Genomic DNA, 17,823 nt, shown 5'->3' with positions numbered 1-17,823 from the left:
CCTTGGGAGGGCGGCCCTGGGTGTTTGCAGCACAGGGATCTCGGGGGACCGACCCCACTTGGCTGGTTTGGGCAGCGAGAGACCCTCTCTCCAGCTTGCAGAGCTCTTTGGGCTTTTGGCTCTGTAAGGATAAGGGACATGTGGGGACACAGAGCCAGGGGTGATGTGGCAGCTCCAGCCCCAGAGGGGCTGCATCTGTGCAGCTGTGTCTCAGCTGAGGAGCTCAGGTAACAGGCAGCACTTACCTGGGCACCTTGGGTACCCTCCTGGAGTCTCAGGGGCTGCTCAAAGGTCCCTGCCCTGCACCCAGAGCTGCAGCTCCCCTCGATGACCTCCCCTCTGCTGCCACCCAGCCTGGCAGAGGGGCTGCTGGAAACCTGCCCGCTCAGGGCTTGGGGAAAGGCCTCTTTTTTGTTACAGTAAGTTCAGTTAAAAAGAAGAAAGGTTCCCCCTAATCTCCAGCTTTGAGATAATTTTGCTGTAATTCTCCTTTTAGGTGGGTCAGGTGAAATGACCTGTTTGTGCCTGGGTGTTGGAGAGGCAAAGGGGCTCTTCTTGCAGGTCAGGTGAAGGAGGAAGGAGTGTCCCTGTTTCTGGGTCACTGTGGCCTCTCCACAGGACCATCTTGCCTGAGCAGGGGACATTTTCTCACTTCCATTTTCATCTTCCTGCCTGTTTGCTTATTTCCCCTCTTTCATCACGTTGTTCAGCAAACATTTTTTAATCAACTTCACGGACCCACCTTATTGGCAATAACCCTAAATGTTTTTAATTGCAGCATCATTAGTTCAGCCGTGCAGTAATTAAGCACGGCTCAGAGTGAAGGAGGGAGGGAGAGGTGCAGAGTTTGCTGTTCAGGAGCAGAACAAGGACAAGGACAAGGGCCCCGAGGCCCCCAGGCTGCAGCAGGCAGGTGCTCCAGGGCAGGAATGCCATTAAGAGGATGTGCCAGGTGTGAAGTCCCAGCTGAACCTGTCCTGCATCCTCGCAGACCTGGGGACCTGGAGAACACTTGCACTGTGCAGGCGGAGCTCAGCAGATGGGGGAGGGAGGAGAAGGGGGAATGGCAGCTCCAGTCAGAGCAGGTTTATGGTTCTGCTGCATCCTACCCCTGGTCTGCTGCTCTCTTTGTGTTTGTGGAGTGCCTTGTCCATCCTCGTCCAGGGGCTGCTGGGGGGTGGTGCCTCTGCACAAGGGTCAGGGATGAGATGTGGGCTCTCTCTGCCCACCCTCCACTGTGGAAGCTTTGCCTGTTGAACCCACAGCCTTGTGCTGGGCCCAAACACCAGCAGGGCTTCCCAGAAGGAATTCCTCTCCAGCTCCCTGGGAGGTTTGGGCAGTCTGGTCTCTGTCCAAACAATCATTGTTATGGAGCCCTGCTCAAACACGCTCGTGTTTGCAGAGCTGGGCAGGGTGGGGGTCTGAGGCAGCAGGACCTGCCTGGGGACCACCATGGGGTGGGAGCAGCAGGATGTTGGGGAGGGTCTGAGATGGGGGTTCTCTCTTTGCCCACGTGCTGGTGGGCAGTGCTGGCTCTCAGGCTCACTCAGGAGTTATACCCTGTGCCCTGGTGTTCCAGTTGGAAAGTGAGCCCCTCCATCCATGGGCCAGCGCAGGTCTGGGGGGGTCTGGATAGACCCCGAGCTCCTGGTACAGCCTCTGCCTGTCCTGACTCTGAGGTGGTGGTGTGGTGGTGTTAAGGTTATAGCTGGGAAACTGAGGCACAGGGAGACCTTGGGCCCAGACCTGTCAATATTCAGCCCCTCGACTCCTGCTCGGAGCTGGTGTGGCTGGAGATGAGTGTCAGACATGAATGCCTGGAACAGGGGTCCCTGCCCACCTCCCCTTCGCCCATCCCCTCCCTGGCACCCTCCACAGGGACCAGTGGGAAGCCCTCCTGGAGAGCTGCTCTTTGCAGGCTGCCCTGTTCCCCTGCACAATGGAAACCTGGTGGCTGCACCCGCTGCTCGAGAGCCTTCCCCTCGTGCAATAACCTCTCATTATTTTTTAATGTTGTTGTAACTTTATGGCTTAATCAGTATTTGCAATTTGTTAGTAGTCCAGGCTGCAATAAAATTGTTTTCCAGGTACTGAAACATCCTATCAAGGTTTGTAAAGCAGTGGTTCTTAGTTTATCACACTCATAAAAAGCACTGGCAACTTGACAGATATAATAACTTTTTTTATCAAGTGTCTAATTTGAGAGGAAATTAAGCCATACATTACGTGCCGATCCGAGCTGGAATTGGAAAAAGACCCAGCCACCCTCTCCCCACCCCGGCGAGTCTCGTCTCCCATCCCAGCCTCTCCTGCTCAGAGCTGCCTCTGCATTCGCTCTGCAGTACCCTCAGCTCTCTGTGTATTTTTACAGGGCACTGCACACTTAATAAAAAATTATTTATGTGGCCTGCATTGATGTCACAGCAGTGAAACAATACCTTGCCTTTCCTGCAGCAGAGCCGTGATTTATACGAGTGCCTGGAAAAGCTTCCTCGAAATGCAGTGCAGATGCTCCAGGCCACTGTAACAGCCACTATATCCAGTTTACTTATGGGCCGGGATTTCTAAATCAGGCAGGTGATTCTGGGGGCTCCCGTTCATCCATCTCAGGGTGCCTGGAGGGCTGGGGCTGCACCGGCACGAGGGGAGCGGCTCCTTTTCGGGGCTCTGAATAATTGTGGTTTTGTCCTGGAGTTTTGGTCAGTTGGACGTAATTCCCCACGATCCCAAATATGTCTGCTCAGAGGAGCATCAGTGAGTTGAGTGGTGTTGGCTTTGTCCCTGCCCCAGAAGGCCCCTCCTTTGGGAGTCTGACTGTGCTCCTGGCTGGATTCTCATCCAGGACCTGCCCCCGTCCCCCCATCCACTCCCCAGCTCCACGATGCCACCTGAGGGGCAGAACCCAGGCTCTCCTCAGGCACTCAATGTAAGGATAATTATTTCATTGTTAGATTCCAGTACTGATTTTCCCCCATTCCCATAAGTGGGACCAAAACGCCAATAAACAATTGAGCAACTGGCTCAACGGATCACCTGGAGAGCTCTTCCCAAAATCCAGCAATGCCCAGGGTGCCCCACGTCTCCTGCAGGCAGAGCCCCCTCATCCTCGCCCCGTGGTGTTTAAACCCTGGCTGAGGAGGCCAGGATGGATTTGTGCTGGAAGCCTGGAGTAAAAGTCAGATGCCGACTACGAGCCGCTCACTTTATTTGTTTAAATTTTCATGCTAGCGAATGTCTGTGACACAGGAGACAGGTTTATGGAGAGCGAAAAAAAAAAATGTTGACAAATGGCCCAGTAATCAACTGGAACATGCAATAAATCATTGGAGTGCCAATAACACTTCCAGGAGGAGTTGCGAAAGGTCATTACGATGCCACCATGTATCATGCAGAGCCAAACAAAGCAAACAGAACATGTTGGGAATAGGATTATGGGAGAAGCATCTGTCAGTTCTAATTAAGAATTAACTGTGGATCCTATATAAAGAGATGTGTGGTTTATTCCTACCTCCCTCCTTTTCCCACTTAGCTCTCCATTTTTCCCCTCTCCAAAATAAAACTCAATTACTTAAGAGGAAAGGAAAAAAAAAAAACCAACCCGCTCTGTCATTTAATCTATTCAACAGCAGGAAAAATAACCCGATGTGACAAAAGAGTGAGGGCTGGAGGGGAGGGACAGGGCTCTCTCTGGCTCCTGAGCCTCTGTGCGTGCGGGAGGGCGGCTCAGAGCCTGCCCAGAGCCTGCCCGGATTGCCCAAAATCCCACAAGTCCTTTGACGTCTCCAAATCGCGCGTCTGCCACGGCTGCAGAAGGCAGAGAATGCACAAACCAAAACACTCCGGGCCCCCCCCGGCTGTGGGTGAGGGCTGGAAGTGGAGAGGGCTCGGAGGCTGAGACGCTGAAAAGCTTTTGGCTCCCGATGAGGGAAGTGCAAAGGGAACAAGTGACAGTGAAATACAGCAGAGGAGTTCAGGAGAGGGGAGACCCCGGGGGGGGAGGCACAGGGCAGCCCAGGGCTGTGCCCTCAGAGGGGCCTCTGAGCCCATTGCCCACCACATCCTCTTCCCCCAGCAAGTGGAATCCCCCAATGGCATCCCCCCCACCTCCACCCCACATCTCTGGGGTTTGCCCCCCTCTGGCTGTTTCTCTGTGTTACTGGCACTGGGGTTCACCCAAGGGTGACAGGAGGGGTGGCCCCAAGCCCTGTGAGCACCCATCTCCTGCCTGGCTGCAGGGACCCTCCCTGCACACACAGAAATCCCCCCCAGCACCTCCTTCCTTTCCTCCTCCAGCTCCCTGTTGTCTGTCTCCCCATTAATCTGAGTTGCATCCCATGGGCGCCCAGCCCAGGGCTCCAGCTGAGCAGGCTCTGCAAAGCACCACGCTCTGCTTTATTATTATTTTTTTCCCCTTTCTTCCTCTCTATATTTCCAGGCCTCATTTCTGCTTAAGTTTGCATTTCTTCTCTTTCTTTCCTTTTTTTTTTTTTCTATTCCTTTCTGCTGACTGAGACAAGACTGTGTCCTACTTCAACATCCCAGGATTTGTTACAACTTCAAGGTGCAGGTTTATGGCCACAGTTGTCCCGTTTATGGTACAGTTCTTCTTATGGGTTCTAATAAACTTTGTAGCTCCAGGGTGCTCTTAAATCCCGATATGAAAGATAGAGAAGAATCATTATTTAGTCCAACTAAATATAAGATGCTTCACCCTTGAAGGCTAAGGATAATGTTTCTCTCACAGGTGTGGATAGACCCATAATTCCTGTGTACAGCAAGTGCAGCTGCAGGGAAAAATAATCAATTCTCCCTGTGGAAATAGGTGTGCTCCCCCCTTGTGGGATGGGGAGGAGCAATGCCAGCTGGGACGGGCACAGGGATCCTTTAGGGCAGGGAAATGCAATTAAAACTCAGCAGAAGTTACAATTAAAGGCATGTGTCGGGTAAGAAATGCAGGGAACTGCTGTGGCAAAGGGGCAATGAGGCCCATTCCCCAGCAGAAGGAGGCACAGCACAGGGGGATCCAGCAGCTCCCAGCAGGACATGCTCTGGTCCCCAGATCCCCCCGAGCCTGGGGAGGTGACACAGTGCTGAGCAGAGGCAGCGACCTGCCAGCGTGACAAAGCACTGCCTGGAAGCTCCATGGCATCTGTGCAACTCCAGCTGCAAACAGCCCTCCCAGTCCACACGAGGTTTTTCGACAAAAATTCAGAGGAGAAGCTCGACAGCAAAAGGAATAAAGAGCTGCAGGCTGGGAATGGCAAGCAATGTGGTCCTGGGAGGCCTTTTTATCCTTTTTCTTCCCATGTCATCTGCTGTGGCAATTACTCTGTGTCGTGAATGAATGACTGGGGGTCACTCTTGGCTCAGAGGGACCCCTGGCAGGCCCAGCAGCACTTCCACAAACACGGTGCTTCTCCATGAGGTCGTGGCAACAACGAGTCACCCCCGACCAACAGACTGAAATAGCAGCAACCTGGCAGGAAAGTTCCCTTTCCTGTCACTGATCCCTCGAACCGGTGGCTCAGATTTTCCGTGGTTCCCACAGGCCTCCAGCCTGGACAATCCCAGCCATCCCCACCTGGCCTGGAGCCACTCCCAGGAGCCAAATGCCACCAAAGCACCCGTTTGATCATCCTCACGAGTGTGGATAACTGGGTTTGGCCACTGAAAAGGCCACAGTATAGGACACCAGCTCGTTTGCTTATTAAGATTTATGCAAGTTTTCCAAAGGGTGTATTTCCCTGAGTTCTAGGTGTCCTTGATACACACTAGAACACATCCCAAATCCCACCCAAAGTGCAGCCGTGGATTTTATCAGAGTGCAGGGTGCCAGGCAGGGCACCTTGGGATCGAGGGCGACCAGTGCCACCAGGCTGAGCCCTGCTGGGAGCAGCGGGACCTTCCCAAATGTGCCCTTCCAGCAGCCTCTTCCCATTTATCCCGAGCGGGCTCCTCCTCAGCAGATGTTCAAGACTCAGCACTCAGGCTTAACACGGAGGAACTTCCAAAACAAACCATCTGGAAGAGAAAACAGCAAACTATTTTGCAAGCTCTTTCCTTCCTCCCTCTCTGCACCCCCCGCCCGGCGTCCCCGATCTCAAAGTCACAGGGAAGGGGACGGAGAGCGGAACGGAAGGAGTGTGTCAGTGGAGCAACGTTCCCAGCAAGGCTGCAGCTGTTCTTGGGAAACAAGGCAAGGCAGCCCAGCTCCTCAGCACAGCCCAGAGCTGGCAAGGCACCCACAGCTGCTTTGTCCCATGGTGCTGGGGGCAGCGGGAGCCAGGAGGACACGTGGGGGCTGGAGCTTCTCCCTCTTTGCCTTTTCTCCTGCCTTCCTCCCACGTTAAGGGGAGCTGGTAACTTTAGCCCCCGAATGGGAAAGTCATTTGTTGTTCAGCAGTTCCCAGCATCAGAAGGCTGCAGCCAAGATGTTCTTCCCTCCAGCAGGTCCCGGTTTCCCTTGTAGCTGAGGCGTTGCCCTGCAGCACTTTCTGTACACGGGATTATTCCAATGACTATCAACAGTCATAAAAGCATGTTGGCTTTTGTAAGATGCTCTGTTATCTCTGGTGGCACGTGAGAGCCCATTCCCAAGCAGGCCGTGATCCTGGTGTTGTGCTGCTGTTGGATTTGCTGCCTGGGGAAGGAAGATGTATGGAAATAACTGAGGTGGGAAAGGTGCATGGCTCTGGAGCACCACGGAGCTCTGGCTGTGGAGCTCTGGCTGTGGAGGGCGTGTTGTGTGTCAGAACTGCAGTGGGAAATAGGTGTTGCAGTGCTGGGGGGGCCACGTGTGGTCGCAGCTGGCGTTGGTGTGCAGGTGTGGTGTAGGTGCGTCCCTCCTTCCCTCCAGCTTTTTTGGGATCTCCCCGGTCCTCTGGGGACTCCCCTTCCCCGTCTTCCCGGGGAGCCCCCGCAGAGCCCGGGAAATGGGGCAGCGAGAGCCGAGTCATCCATTCCCGCGTCCCGCTTCTGAAGGAGCGAGTGTGACTGTCAGGTTTACAAAAGATTGTTTATGTTCAGCGGCGTGAAATGGGGAGCGGGCGCGGGCGCGGGCGCGGGCTGACAGCGCCGCATCCATCCTCCACAGCACAGCGGACAGCGCGCCGGGGCCGCTGACAGGGGCCATAAATCACCGCTGGGAGATGCTGTACCTACAGCTTACACCATTCCCCGTGACAAACACACAATAATCCACACAGCACAGCACTTTTTCTCCCCTCTCTCTCTCTCCCTCGCTCGCTGGTGCTCAAGTGACGACAAGAGGCGGCGAGGAAAGCTGGAAAGCCTGGATGTGTCCTGTGGGACCGCGGGAAGGAGCAGGGGCGGTCTGTGCTCCAGACTGCACGGGAACCACAGGCTGTGGAGGGATGAGAGTTACAGGGACATCTTTCCAGAGGCCAGAAGGAGGGGGTGCCGAGCAGGGTGAGTCCTCCCTGGCTGAGAGGGGACCATTTCCAAATAATTTGATCCCAAATGGCAACGATCTTCACCTGCCACTGCCCGAGGAGGATGGAGCCGGGGCAGCTGCAAGGTGGGACGGTGCTGGGAACGATGCCAGGCCCTCCAGTGTCCCTCTGGGGGCTCTGTCAGTGGAACCAGGTTAAGTCCTGCCGTGGGTGCAAACATCAGATGTGCCAGAGGCATGTTTGGCTTTCTAGCGTGTTCCCCACCAGAGGCATGTGGAGTCACAGAAGTGCCAGTGCTGCCACCTCACCAGGGCTCCCTCCTGACTCCTGGAAGGGGAGACGTGATTCTGGAAGGAGGAGAAGGAAAGGCAGGAGGCAGCAGCACCTCCACCACCCTGGGCTGTGATTTGCGAGGCAAGGGGAAGGAAAGAGGCCTATCTGGTTGGACAACCCTTAAATCAATGTATCCTAATTAACAAAAGATCTAATTCATCAAAGTGACAGCAACTCTATTTATATCACCTCCTTCCATGGGGGCTGCTGGGGGTTTAGGTTTGGGGATTTTTCTCCCTTTCCTTTTTTGACAGCTTTATCTTTCCCACACACGTTTTAATTTTCCCTTTCTGGGGGAGAAGGACTGATAGTGAAGCTTTCCTTGGGAATAGGGACATTTAACTGACATTTTCTGCCTCACCCCCGAAATAGCGGGATATGCGGGGGGGGGGAGCTGGAAGGAGAGGTTATCTCAGTGAGGTGCAGGTCTGATTCCGAGGGGGAGGAAACCACTGACAGGTGAGCAGGGGGGATGCAGCTATCCATGCAAAATGTGGGCAAATCCTGCAAGCCGGGGCTTATGCTCTGAAAACACCCCCAGCGGGAGCCGTGGTCGTACAGGGATCTTGGCTTTCGCCTGGAAAAGCAAACCCTGAGAGCTTGACAACGCGCTGGCTGACACCTTAAATCTTGAAGTGCATAAAAAGAAACCCGACTGTTTTGTTTTGTTTTAATATCTGGAACCTCGTGGTTTGGGGGCTGGGAGCGCGGGAGGCTGAATTGCCGTATAAATACCGGGGCCGTGTCAGAGCCAGAATTGCTCCGCTGCTCTCAGCGGGCTCGCGCTCGGGAGGAGCGGGGCTGGGACGTGATATAGGAGCACAAAAATAGTAATAATAGTAATGAATCCCCGGCTCAGCCGCTCCTCCTCCTCCCACCGCAAGCGCAGGAGCAGGAATCCAAGGTGCCAAACGCGACCGTGCCAAAGGAGAAGCTCAAGAGGCTGCTGGGGTGAAAAAAAGAAATCGCCAAACCGAACCAAACTGAACCGAGGAGAGGTGGAGTGCAGCCTGTGCACAGCACACGGAGAGCAGGAGATGAAAGGGCCATAAAATGGAGCCGTCGCCGAAGGCTGCGCCAGCACATATATCCTGGTGTGCCGGGGGTACCTGCGCCTCCCGGAGCCTAAACTTCTGATGAACCAACGCGCTTCCGAGCGCATTTATATGCAAAGGCGTATAATATGTCCCCTGTATCTAATTATCTGTCAACCTGAGGCAGTTTGTTTTCCAAATCGGCCTCTCGGCTGTGACTTTATGAGGTCGTAAAGAAAACGGTGCCACTCTCGCACCGGAGCGCCGGGAGAGCCTGGATCAACAAATTACCATCTTTAATGGTGTCTCCTCGTGCAAGTGCCTGCCCTCCAGTGTGTCCCGGCGGGAAGAGCCCTGGGATGGCCAGCCCTGGAGCCTGGAACAGCCCCCAGCCCTGGCACGGCACCCAAGGAGCCTGGGCAGCCCTCGGTGCCAGGGAGTCCAGGCAGTTCCCAGCACTGCCACGGCAGCTGGACGGGGCAGTTGTGGGCAGGAGTGACCCCTGTGCTGCCCTCGCTGCCCACTCACCCTCCTCTGACCCCAGTGGACACGTTCCAAAGTTTGGCAGGAGCTGGTGGTGAACTCCAGCCCTTTGGCTGTGAGAGCAACGCTGCCGTCAGCCAGAGCCAAGCCGTGGATTCCTCTGCCCACGCTGCTCCCGTGATTAATGATGGAAAGGAATTAAAGACAAGGAGGAGGAAAAAAAAAAAAGAGTGAGGGAGAGGGGAGGGGAGCGGGTCAACAGCTGAGTGCAAGGCAAGTCGCTAGACAGGGAGTAATTAAGATACTTGGGTAAATATGATTAATAAGCTCAAACTGGCAGGGTGTGCAGTAAACAAGGGCTAACCAGATGGTACCCTTTCCATTCTGACAATGCTGCAAGCTTTGTAAAAATAGGAAGGAAGGCTCTGGATCCTCCCAGCGAGCTCACTTGGGGAGGAGGGAGGACTCAGCACAGGGCCAGGGCAGTGAATCACCTGATAGGAATGAGAGACATTTCCCCCTCCATCAAATCCCAGTCAGGGACTGGGAAAACACAAACACGTGGCTGATCCAGCAGTGCCAGAGGGCCCGATCCTGGCTGCCTCCTCTTGGCAGTGTGGGGATGGTAGGAATGGCAGCAGGAGGGACCTCGTGCTGGTCTTGGGCATTCAACCTCCAGCTGTAACAGCTCAGGTTGGGGAGTCCCACCTGGAGCAGCTCTGCACCCCGGGAGCTGCTGGGGGGCACTGGGGAGAGCCCTCGTCCTCCAGGCCAGCCTTGGCCAGGGGGGTCGTGCCCGGCAGGAGCTGGTCAGAAACTTCCCCCCAAAACTCTTCCCTGTCAGGAGATGCCATTTCACCAAAGGTGAAACATTTGCGGAAATGTGCTGATTTTGATGAAATTGCATTTGGAGAGAAAAATCAAAGCAGAAAATCATTTCGATAAGGCCAAAGCATTTCAGTTTGACCTTTTAGGAATTAAATGGCATAGGGTGTTTTTTTTTTTCCATTTCAAAAAGCATTTTGTTTCAATGTTATATATATATAATATATATATATCTGTAAGAACTGCTGAAGCAGGAATGAAATGTTGTGATTATCCCAACATGTGATGATACATTTTCCCCAGTGCAATACTACATGAAATTAAGCCCAAATATCTTTCTGGTTTGAAACCTGGGACATCAGAGCAGCAGGACAATCTGTTCAGCAGCATCTACAGGGCAGGGGACGGGGCTGTCTGTGCCTGTGGCGTGTACCACGTTTAACACACCAGTGCCATGACTGTGGATGTCTCCCAGTGTGAAAAATGGAGTGAGATTTGTTGGGAGGCTTTGAGACACAGCAAGGCCATGGGGATAGCCAGTGGCTCCAGGAGGTGGGGCAGGGATTAAAGATAAAGAAGAAATTTCAGCTCTTTGGCACCACACATATTTTTCCAATATAAAAGCAAATGGGGGAACCCTTAAATAAACTGGCTCCATAAAAACGTCCCTTTGTATTACCGGCTCACCTTTCCAGGGGGAAAACGCCGAGGTTTATTTTCGTGGCTCCTGAATAAAAATATCAGTGCTGTTAGTGATTCCCCAGAGCCAACGAGCAGCCCACAGCTATTTGAAGCCCACAGGCCCCCCTGAGCACCCACAGCCCGCCCGGCTGCGGGAGCAGCTGCCACGGAATTACAAGTCCTCGTCACGAGTGCAGAGAAACAAGTTGTGGCATTTAGGAAAGGTCTGCAAAAATAGGTGTCAGACCTTAACTAATAGTGATTGTCCTTCCATTCTGCTGTAATTTACATTTAATTCACACATTTCATTTCCACTTAAAATATGATTACAGTGTTTTGAAGCACATCTCACCTGTCCCCTCCGATTAGGGCGGGATGAAAATAACGCGAAGCAGCAGGAGCGAGGTTGGCTGCCCCCGGTCCTGGCTGTGGGATGGGAAACACACAGTGCTGCTCAGGGACAGGGAGGACTTCCAAAAACATCACCTGAGCAGGGACAGAGGGACGGGACAGACACACAGCCCCACAGCCCTGCCCCACCTTCCTGCTGCTTCTCACAGGCGGTTCTTGCCGCAGGGCTTTAAGCGCCAGTTTAAAAGGTGTTACACCTTCCACCAGCCCAGGGTGCTCCAACCTGGCCTGGGACACTTCCAGGGATCCAGGGGCAGCCACAGCTTCTCTGGGCAACCTGCGCCAGGGCCTCGCCACCCTCACGGGGAAGAGTTTCCCTCTTCCCACAGAGGTCTTTCAGGAGGTATTTTAAACACAAAAACTCTTGGCTCAGAGATAAATCAGGCAGGCCCTCCCCACCCCGTCCTCAGTCCTCACCCCGCCCCCGGAGCACTGAAAAGGCACGGACGGGCTGATTAATATCTGCTACGTGTAGGGGAAAACAACAACCCCGTAAACAGTATTATTAACCCATGGGCTGGCAATAAATCAGTGTGAGAAGGTGACCTCAGCAATGCTGGAGTAATCCTGTGTGTCAGGGTAAATTTATGAGGCCAATTTTATTGGCCTGTATGACCCAGGCTCCTTGGAGATGTCTCAGTAACAAATCCAATCCATATCATTTATTAGCTTTGCACAGTGTCAGCTCGGAGCACGGGAGGGATCCCATTAAATCCTATTGCTCCCTCTGCCAACCGTGGGCACAAATAAGCTGTTGGATAATTGTCGGCTGCGAGGAGCCCCCATTGAGGAATTTGCTCCCGTGTCCATGCAGCTTTCCAGGCTGGAAGTGCTGGCTTTGGCTTTGGCCATCGGCCCTTTGCCCGCTGAGCTGGCCATGGGGGCAGAGGTGGGGACAGAGGTGACACAGGTGGGGACAGGGTCTCCTCCTACATCCCCCAGGTGCTGGACGAGGATCTGGTGACCCTGGGAGCTGCTGTTTGGCCAGGGGAGGTGCAGGAAATGTGGGGCTGCAGTGAGGATGCCACTGCAAGGATCTTGTGAACAGATCTGGGGCCGGTGCCGCAGCAAGAGGGACCTGGGGCAGATTTCAGAGCTGTTGGTGGCTGGAATTCCTCCCTCCAGGAGGGAAGGGATCCTTTGGCTGGGCCCTGCAGGCAATGGCCATAAAAACCCTTTTTTCATGGCCGTTTTGGGAGCTCCTGGTGACGTGTGTCGTGCCCAGCACCCTGGTGACAGGAGCAGCCGTGCCAGGTCTGGTCCCTGTGGGCCAAGCAGGGCCTGGTGGAGCAGTTTGGGGCTGTTTGACTGTCCCTGTCATCATAAGGTTTACGGATGGTTAATTTATTCTTTATAGCACAGTCATTGATGGCTGTTAAATCACAAATGAGAGCCAATAAAGGGTGAATTGCAGCTGAAATTACACTGTTTATATGACAGCAGAGTGCTGGCTAAAAGATTCATATGCCGCTGATGAAGTACGTTATAAATTTTAATTACCATAGTTTGTACAAATGACATGTTTGAAATGCTATTGAGTAATGTGACCCTGATAATGAAACTATAAAATAAATCATTAACTTTCTGAATGAGCTTTTTTATTTCCATGCTACATGAAGTAAACTTTCCAATTTATTCCATTGCAGCTCTTCTTCTGAAAAAAAGAAAAAAGTGTGGAGAGGAGAGTCACCAACCAGCCCCTCCGCTCTGAGAGACACTGACAAGCAAAGCAAAGGAGGGATGAGCAGGACCATGTCAGAAAAGATGTCAGAGGACTGGCCAAAACCAGCCAAAGCCCCCAAATAGCTCCTGGTCTCAGCCTGGTTAACACGGGATGATGCCGTGCTCCTGCAGCCACAGCCAGCTCAGCTGAGGGAGCACAGAGATAAGAGCAGGGCTGGAGAACCAGCTCCAAAGAGCCATAAAAATCACAGGCACAGAAGAGAGAAAATCTCCATTAAAGTCAGAACATAATTATAACTCTCTCGCTGGCCAGAGGCTCTGCAGCCTGAGCTGCTGGAGAAGGCCCTGCCCTCCCCTGGGAGCTCCCGGGATCTGCCAGAGCTTTGAAGGTGCCTGAGCCCCTCTTGCTCGACACAGAAGTGCAGATAATTCCCTGGATGGGGGCAGCAGGATGAGTTTCAATCTGAAGAGGGACTTCTCAGGAGCCTGTCGGGGAAGGAAGCACAGGCTGGGCAGTCACTGACCTTCAGCACAGCTCCGCTCGTGCCAGACAGGAGGATGCTTCTAAACCCCCTGGAAGACACAGGTATCAGGTTGTTACCTTATTATATTACCATACATTATTTTTTAAGGGATACAGGGCATGAAACAGTGTGGGAGTGTGCCAGAGCTTTGTTTTCATCCCTCTGCAGAGGGTGCTCCAAGGAGCAAAGCCCCATGTTCCTGGCTCCTGGGTGCCCACACCCACCACCCCCAGAGCAGGAGCAAAGGGCTCTTCCTTCTCCCCTAAACCTCTTCCAGAAAATCCACCAGCTCCGGGGTGCTCTGCCCCCCTTCCCAGCACTGCTGACTTCTTCCTCATCCCCTTAGTTAACCTTTAATTACAAACATGTTCTTTGCCCACCTCGAGCTGAGTATGAGCCTTTCCTGTTCCCCACCTTCTCCACGCTGTAAACAAGCAGAGCTTCCGTCTCCCAGGGCAAACAAAAAGTGGCAGTGGGAGTCTCCAAACAAGCAGCAGGGGAAGGAGGGGGAAAGGGGCCCCCTGTGACATTTTCAGGCTGTGGGGATGCAGCAGAAGGTTGCAGGTCAAGCACCGAGCAGCAGTTGGGTTTCAGGAGATGAGGTAATTTATGACCCATAATGACGTTTGTGGTTCTTTGTGTGGAGGCAGAGATGGATCTCATCCTTCAGGATATGGGAGACTCTGTGTGTGAGGGAGTCCCCATCCATGGAACTGGTGGGTTCATGGCTGGGGGCACCCCAGTGCCCCCAAACTGGGCAAGGTGCATTTGCCAAAGGGGTGGGCAGCATGTGCACCCACTGGCACATGAGTCCATGGCACAGTCACCCATTGCACAGGCCACAGCCACCCACCACTGCTCCCTGCAGGTCTCACTGGCCCTCGTGTCCTCCCCAAGAGTGTTTGGACTTGGAGGACTTTTAACGCCCGCTTTTGTCTTATCAGCCACACTGAAAATATTCCCAAGCAGGCGGCTCATGCTGCACTACTCACCATTAAAAGAAAGGACCACATTATTGCTGTTATAAACCATTGATTAAGGTTTATAATAGCAATAATCCCCTCGAAATTCATTGTTACTGCAGTTAATGACCAGTTTATTAGAGCGTTAACCATCCTTGGCAATGGGCTGAGTCGTTTAATGCTGGTAACGACCAATTTCTCAAGGGTTATTGCTTAAATAACAAGCCTTTGTTAGATATATGTTCCCCCACCAGATACTGCTCCAGCTGGAACCTTCTCCTGTGAAATAATTGTTAATTATTTCCTCCAAGTTTTGCCACCATATCTCAAAGTTTCAGGTGGGAAGGGTTGCTGAGGGCGCAGGGTGTCAGAGGTGCTGAGAGTTGAGGCTGGGTGGAGGGAGGGGAAGCACAGCCAGAGACACAGGAGCCATCACAGAGGGCTGTGGGAGTTGTGCTTTGTGAAGCTTTTTCCCCCTTCCATCACCCACGAGCATCCCAACCCCAGCCACCCACGGGGTGTTGCAGAGGCACCAGCTGAGGTGGGAAGCAGCCAAGAGTCCAGGGCTGAGCCCTGGGCTCCCGGGCATCGCAGCAAACCACCCGGGAAGGGTGAGAGGCACCCGAGCTCTCCCGCCCTTCTCCTCTTACACTAATTTGATCTGAGCGTTCCGTGGCGTTAACTGCGTCCTTTCGTGTCCCGTTAGCCTCAGCCCTCTAACAGCATTGCCTGTGCCTGACACGAGCTGAGAGGGACAGATACGATTACCCTTTAATTGTGTCATATTAGCGAAAATAAACACTGATCCAGCGCGGGGCTGACACCAAACGATGGCAAAGCCCCGGCAGCGGGATCGGACTCGTGTCGCCTGGAGAGTGCCCAGGCTCGTGTGTTCCTGGGGGAAACACAGGAGGGGAATCTCTGCCCTGGCTTTCCTTCAGTGTCCCTGAAGCCCCCAGCCCAACTCCCTCTCCTCAGCCAGCCCCCAGTTCCTGGGAGGCAACAGTGAGGAGGGAAGGAGGCTGCATCCCCACGATCCACTCACTCCCAGCTCCTCGCCCCTCACTCCAAACTCCAGCTGGCTTTAACAGGCTTTTTGATGATTCTGCTGTAAAAATTCCCCCATAATTTCCCCAGAAGATTACATTTCCATAGCAAATTAAGTTCTGAGCTTTCCTCTTTCTTGTTAAGAAACACAAAGAAAAATCTTGATTTGGGGGATCGGGTGAAGCCTGAATGGTGCTAGGGTTGGTTTTGGTGTTCTGCTCCCTCCTCTTGCTCTTTGTTCCCATGTTTGAGGGGTCTTTGACATGTCATTGGGAAAAAAAAATAAGGAAAAGTGAAAGAGAGATTGCTTCAAAATCTGTGAGTGTTGTAAGTGGTTTTGGCAATGAGATGCTGATCTTCTCCCACGATGCTTCGGGCTCCTCCGGCCCCTCGGGAGGCAGGAACATCCCTAAAAGAAATTAAAAAGTGGAAAATAGAAAACCTAAAAAAAAAACTTTTTCCCCCCCTCTCCAGGAAGGAATTGGGATTTTCCCTCTCTCTCTCTCTCACGTCAGGCAGAACTGCTGGTGCCAGGCAGCTCTGAGACGGACCCTGGCTGGGAGAAGCACGAGGCGGCCCTGGTCCAGCCAGGCTGGGTCTGTCTCTGGTCCCTGTCACAACTGCTGCGGGGATTTGTGCGAGCATCCGTGTTATTTTAGAGATAATGCGAGCAGAGTGGAGCATGTCACAGGATAATGGTCTCCTGCTGCTAGGCTGTTCTTGGCATTTATCAAAAAATGACACCAGAGGGAATATGCTCAAGGGAGCCGAGGTGTCGATTCGATGACTGCTATTTCGTGATAAAAGTTAACAGAAATAAAAATGAATCAGTCACAAAACAGCTTATTTATAGCAGTGCCTGGACCAGAAGGAGATCCCTGGGAAAGGCAGGGCAGTGGTTCTCACGTTCCTGGGAGGAACAGGCTGCACCCCAAAAGTGCCCCCCAGAGCAGACCAAACAGGGCAGCATCCCCTGGATCCATCCACCCGTTCTCCTTCCCACTCTGTGCCTCAGCAAACAGCACCTCAGCCCCTTGCACAGTGCTTACAAAACAAAACACTTCCCGTGTTTGGCCGAAACCCAAATATTTTGAGCGAAATGTTTCAGTGTTGCCTGTGTTTATACATCACTGTGGGGATGGGCTCTGCGTGGAGCTGGGATCCTGTGCTGGGCTCTGGATGGAGCTGAGATCATGTACTGGGCTCCAGGTGGACCTGGGACCCCGTATTGAGCTCAGCTGTGGTGACCAAAGTCCCAGCCCCCAAGGGATGCAGCCCTAGTTCGAGCAAGAGAAAAGGGCAGAACACAGGGAAAAAAAAGGCCAACCTTTGCTGTAATGGCTAAAAATGTCAGCCGTGGGGTCTGGTGTTAAATTAAATATCCTGGCTGAAACCATCCACCGTGGTTATTGCACCAGGTCAAACATGCAGCTCTTGCAGGCAGGGAAAACAGGGGCATTGGGGTCTCCACCCCAGCCCATCAAAGGCTCTCTGAAGCTCAAGGCTTCCACTTTATCAAGGTGAACAAATCCACCGGCTAATTGTTGCTGCAGCCAAGTTCTGGTGTGTTTCCAGCAGGATGCTCTGTTTTTGTTATCTCAGCTGTGGGCAGGAGGAGGGAGGAGGAGGAGGAGGCAGAAGAAGGCCGCAGCACCTGGGCTGGTTGGCCCTACGTGTAATAGGAAACAACAGAGGCCACAGGGGACGCGTCGCTCCTTTCCACCTACATGTTATTCCAGCCATAAATCCCGGTGACCAGCTTGAACTTTTCTCAATTGACATGTTTACAAGGGAAGTCCGCATTTGACAGGAAAATTAAGCATATCAATCACTTAACGAGCTCGTTAATGAATGGCTCTCAGATCTCTCTGGTTTTGTGCCTGGTAGCACAATTTATTGATCAAGCGCTTTCGGCCGGGCCAGATGTTGCCGTGCCTTGATCCTCCGAGCCGGGCCCTGGGCAGGGTTTAGTGAGGGGTCATTCTCCCCATCAGACCCTTTTCAGTTCCCTCTTCTGTCTCTGTTTTCTCTTTCTTTCTCTCTCTTTTCCCCCCACAGAACAAAGGGAGCAGATGCGGGCTCGGGGCCCCTCACACCCACTCCGACATATGGAAGTGATCTCCTCTGTCTCTGTAATTACACAGGAGCTGCTTTGCCATGGCTCCGGGTTTTATTGCACACAAACCAACCTATTCCTGCATAAAACATCTTTACAGCTTCTTCTCCAGGGGCTCCTTGGCCAGGTCCTGGCAGGTATAAAGACGTGCAGGACCCCCAGCAGCCGGCGGGGCCAGCTGGGGACCCCCGGGGTCCCCTGGCAGGAGACAGCACAGGGGGCAGAGGGAGGAAGGTTGAGGTGAGGAGTGGCCTTGGGAATGTGGAAGCCAGACCCCCCATTAAACCCAACAGCTTCTAAGAGGCAGGAGAG

Source organism: Manacus vitellinus, unplaced genomic scaffold, assembly GCF_001715985.3.
Source record: "Manacus vitellinus isolate BGI_N305 unplaced genomic scaffold, ASM171598v3 scaffold_87_pilon, whole genome shotgun sequence".
Classification (NCBI taxonomy): domain Eukaryota; kingdom Metazoa; phylum Chordata; class Aves; order Passeriformes; family Pipridae; genus Manacus; species Manacus vitellinus.
Note: the sequence above shows the minus strand (reverse complement) of the source record.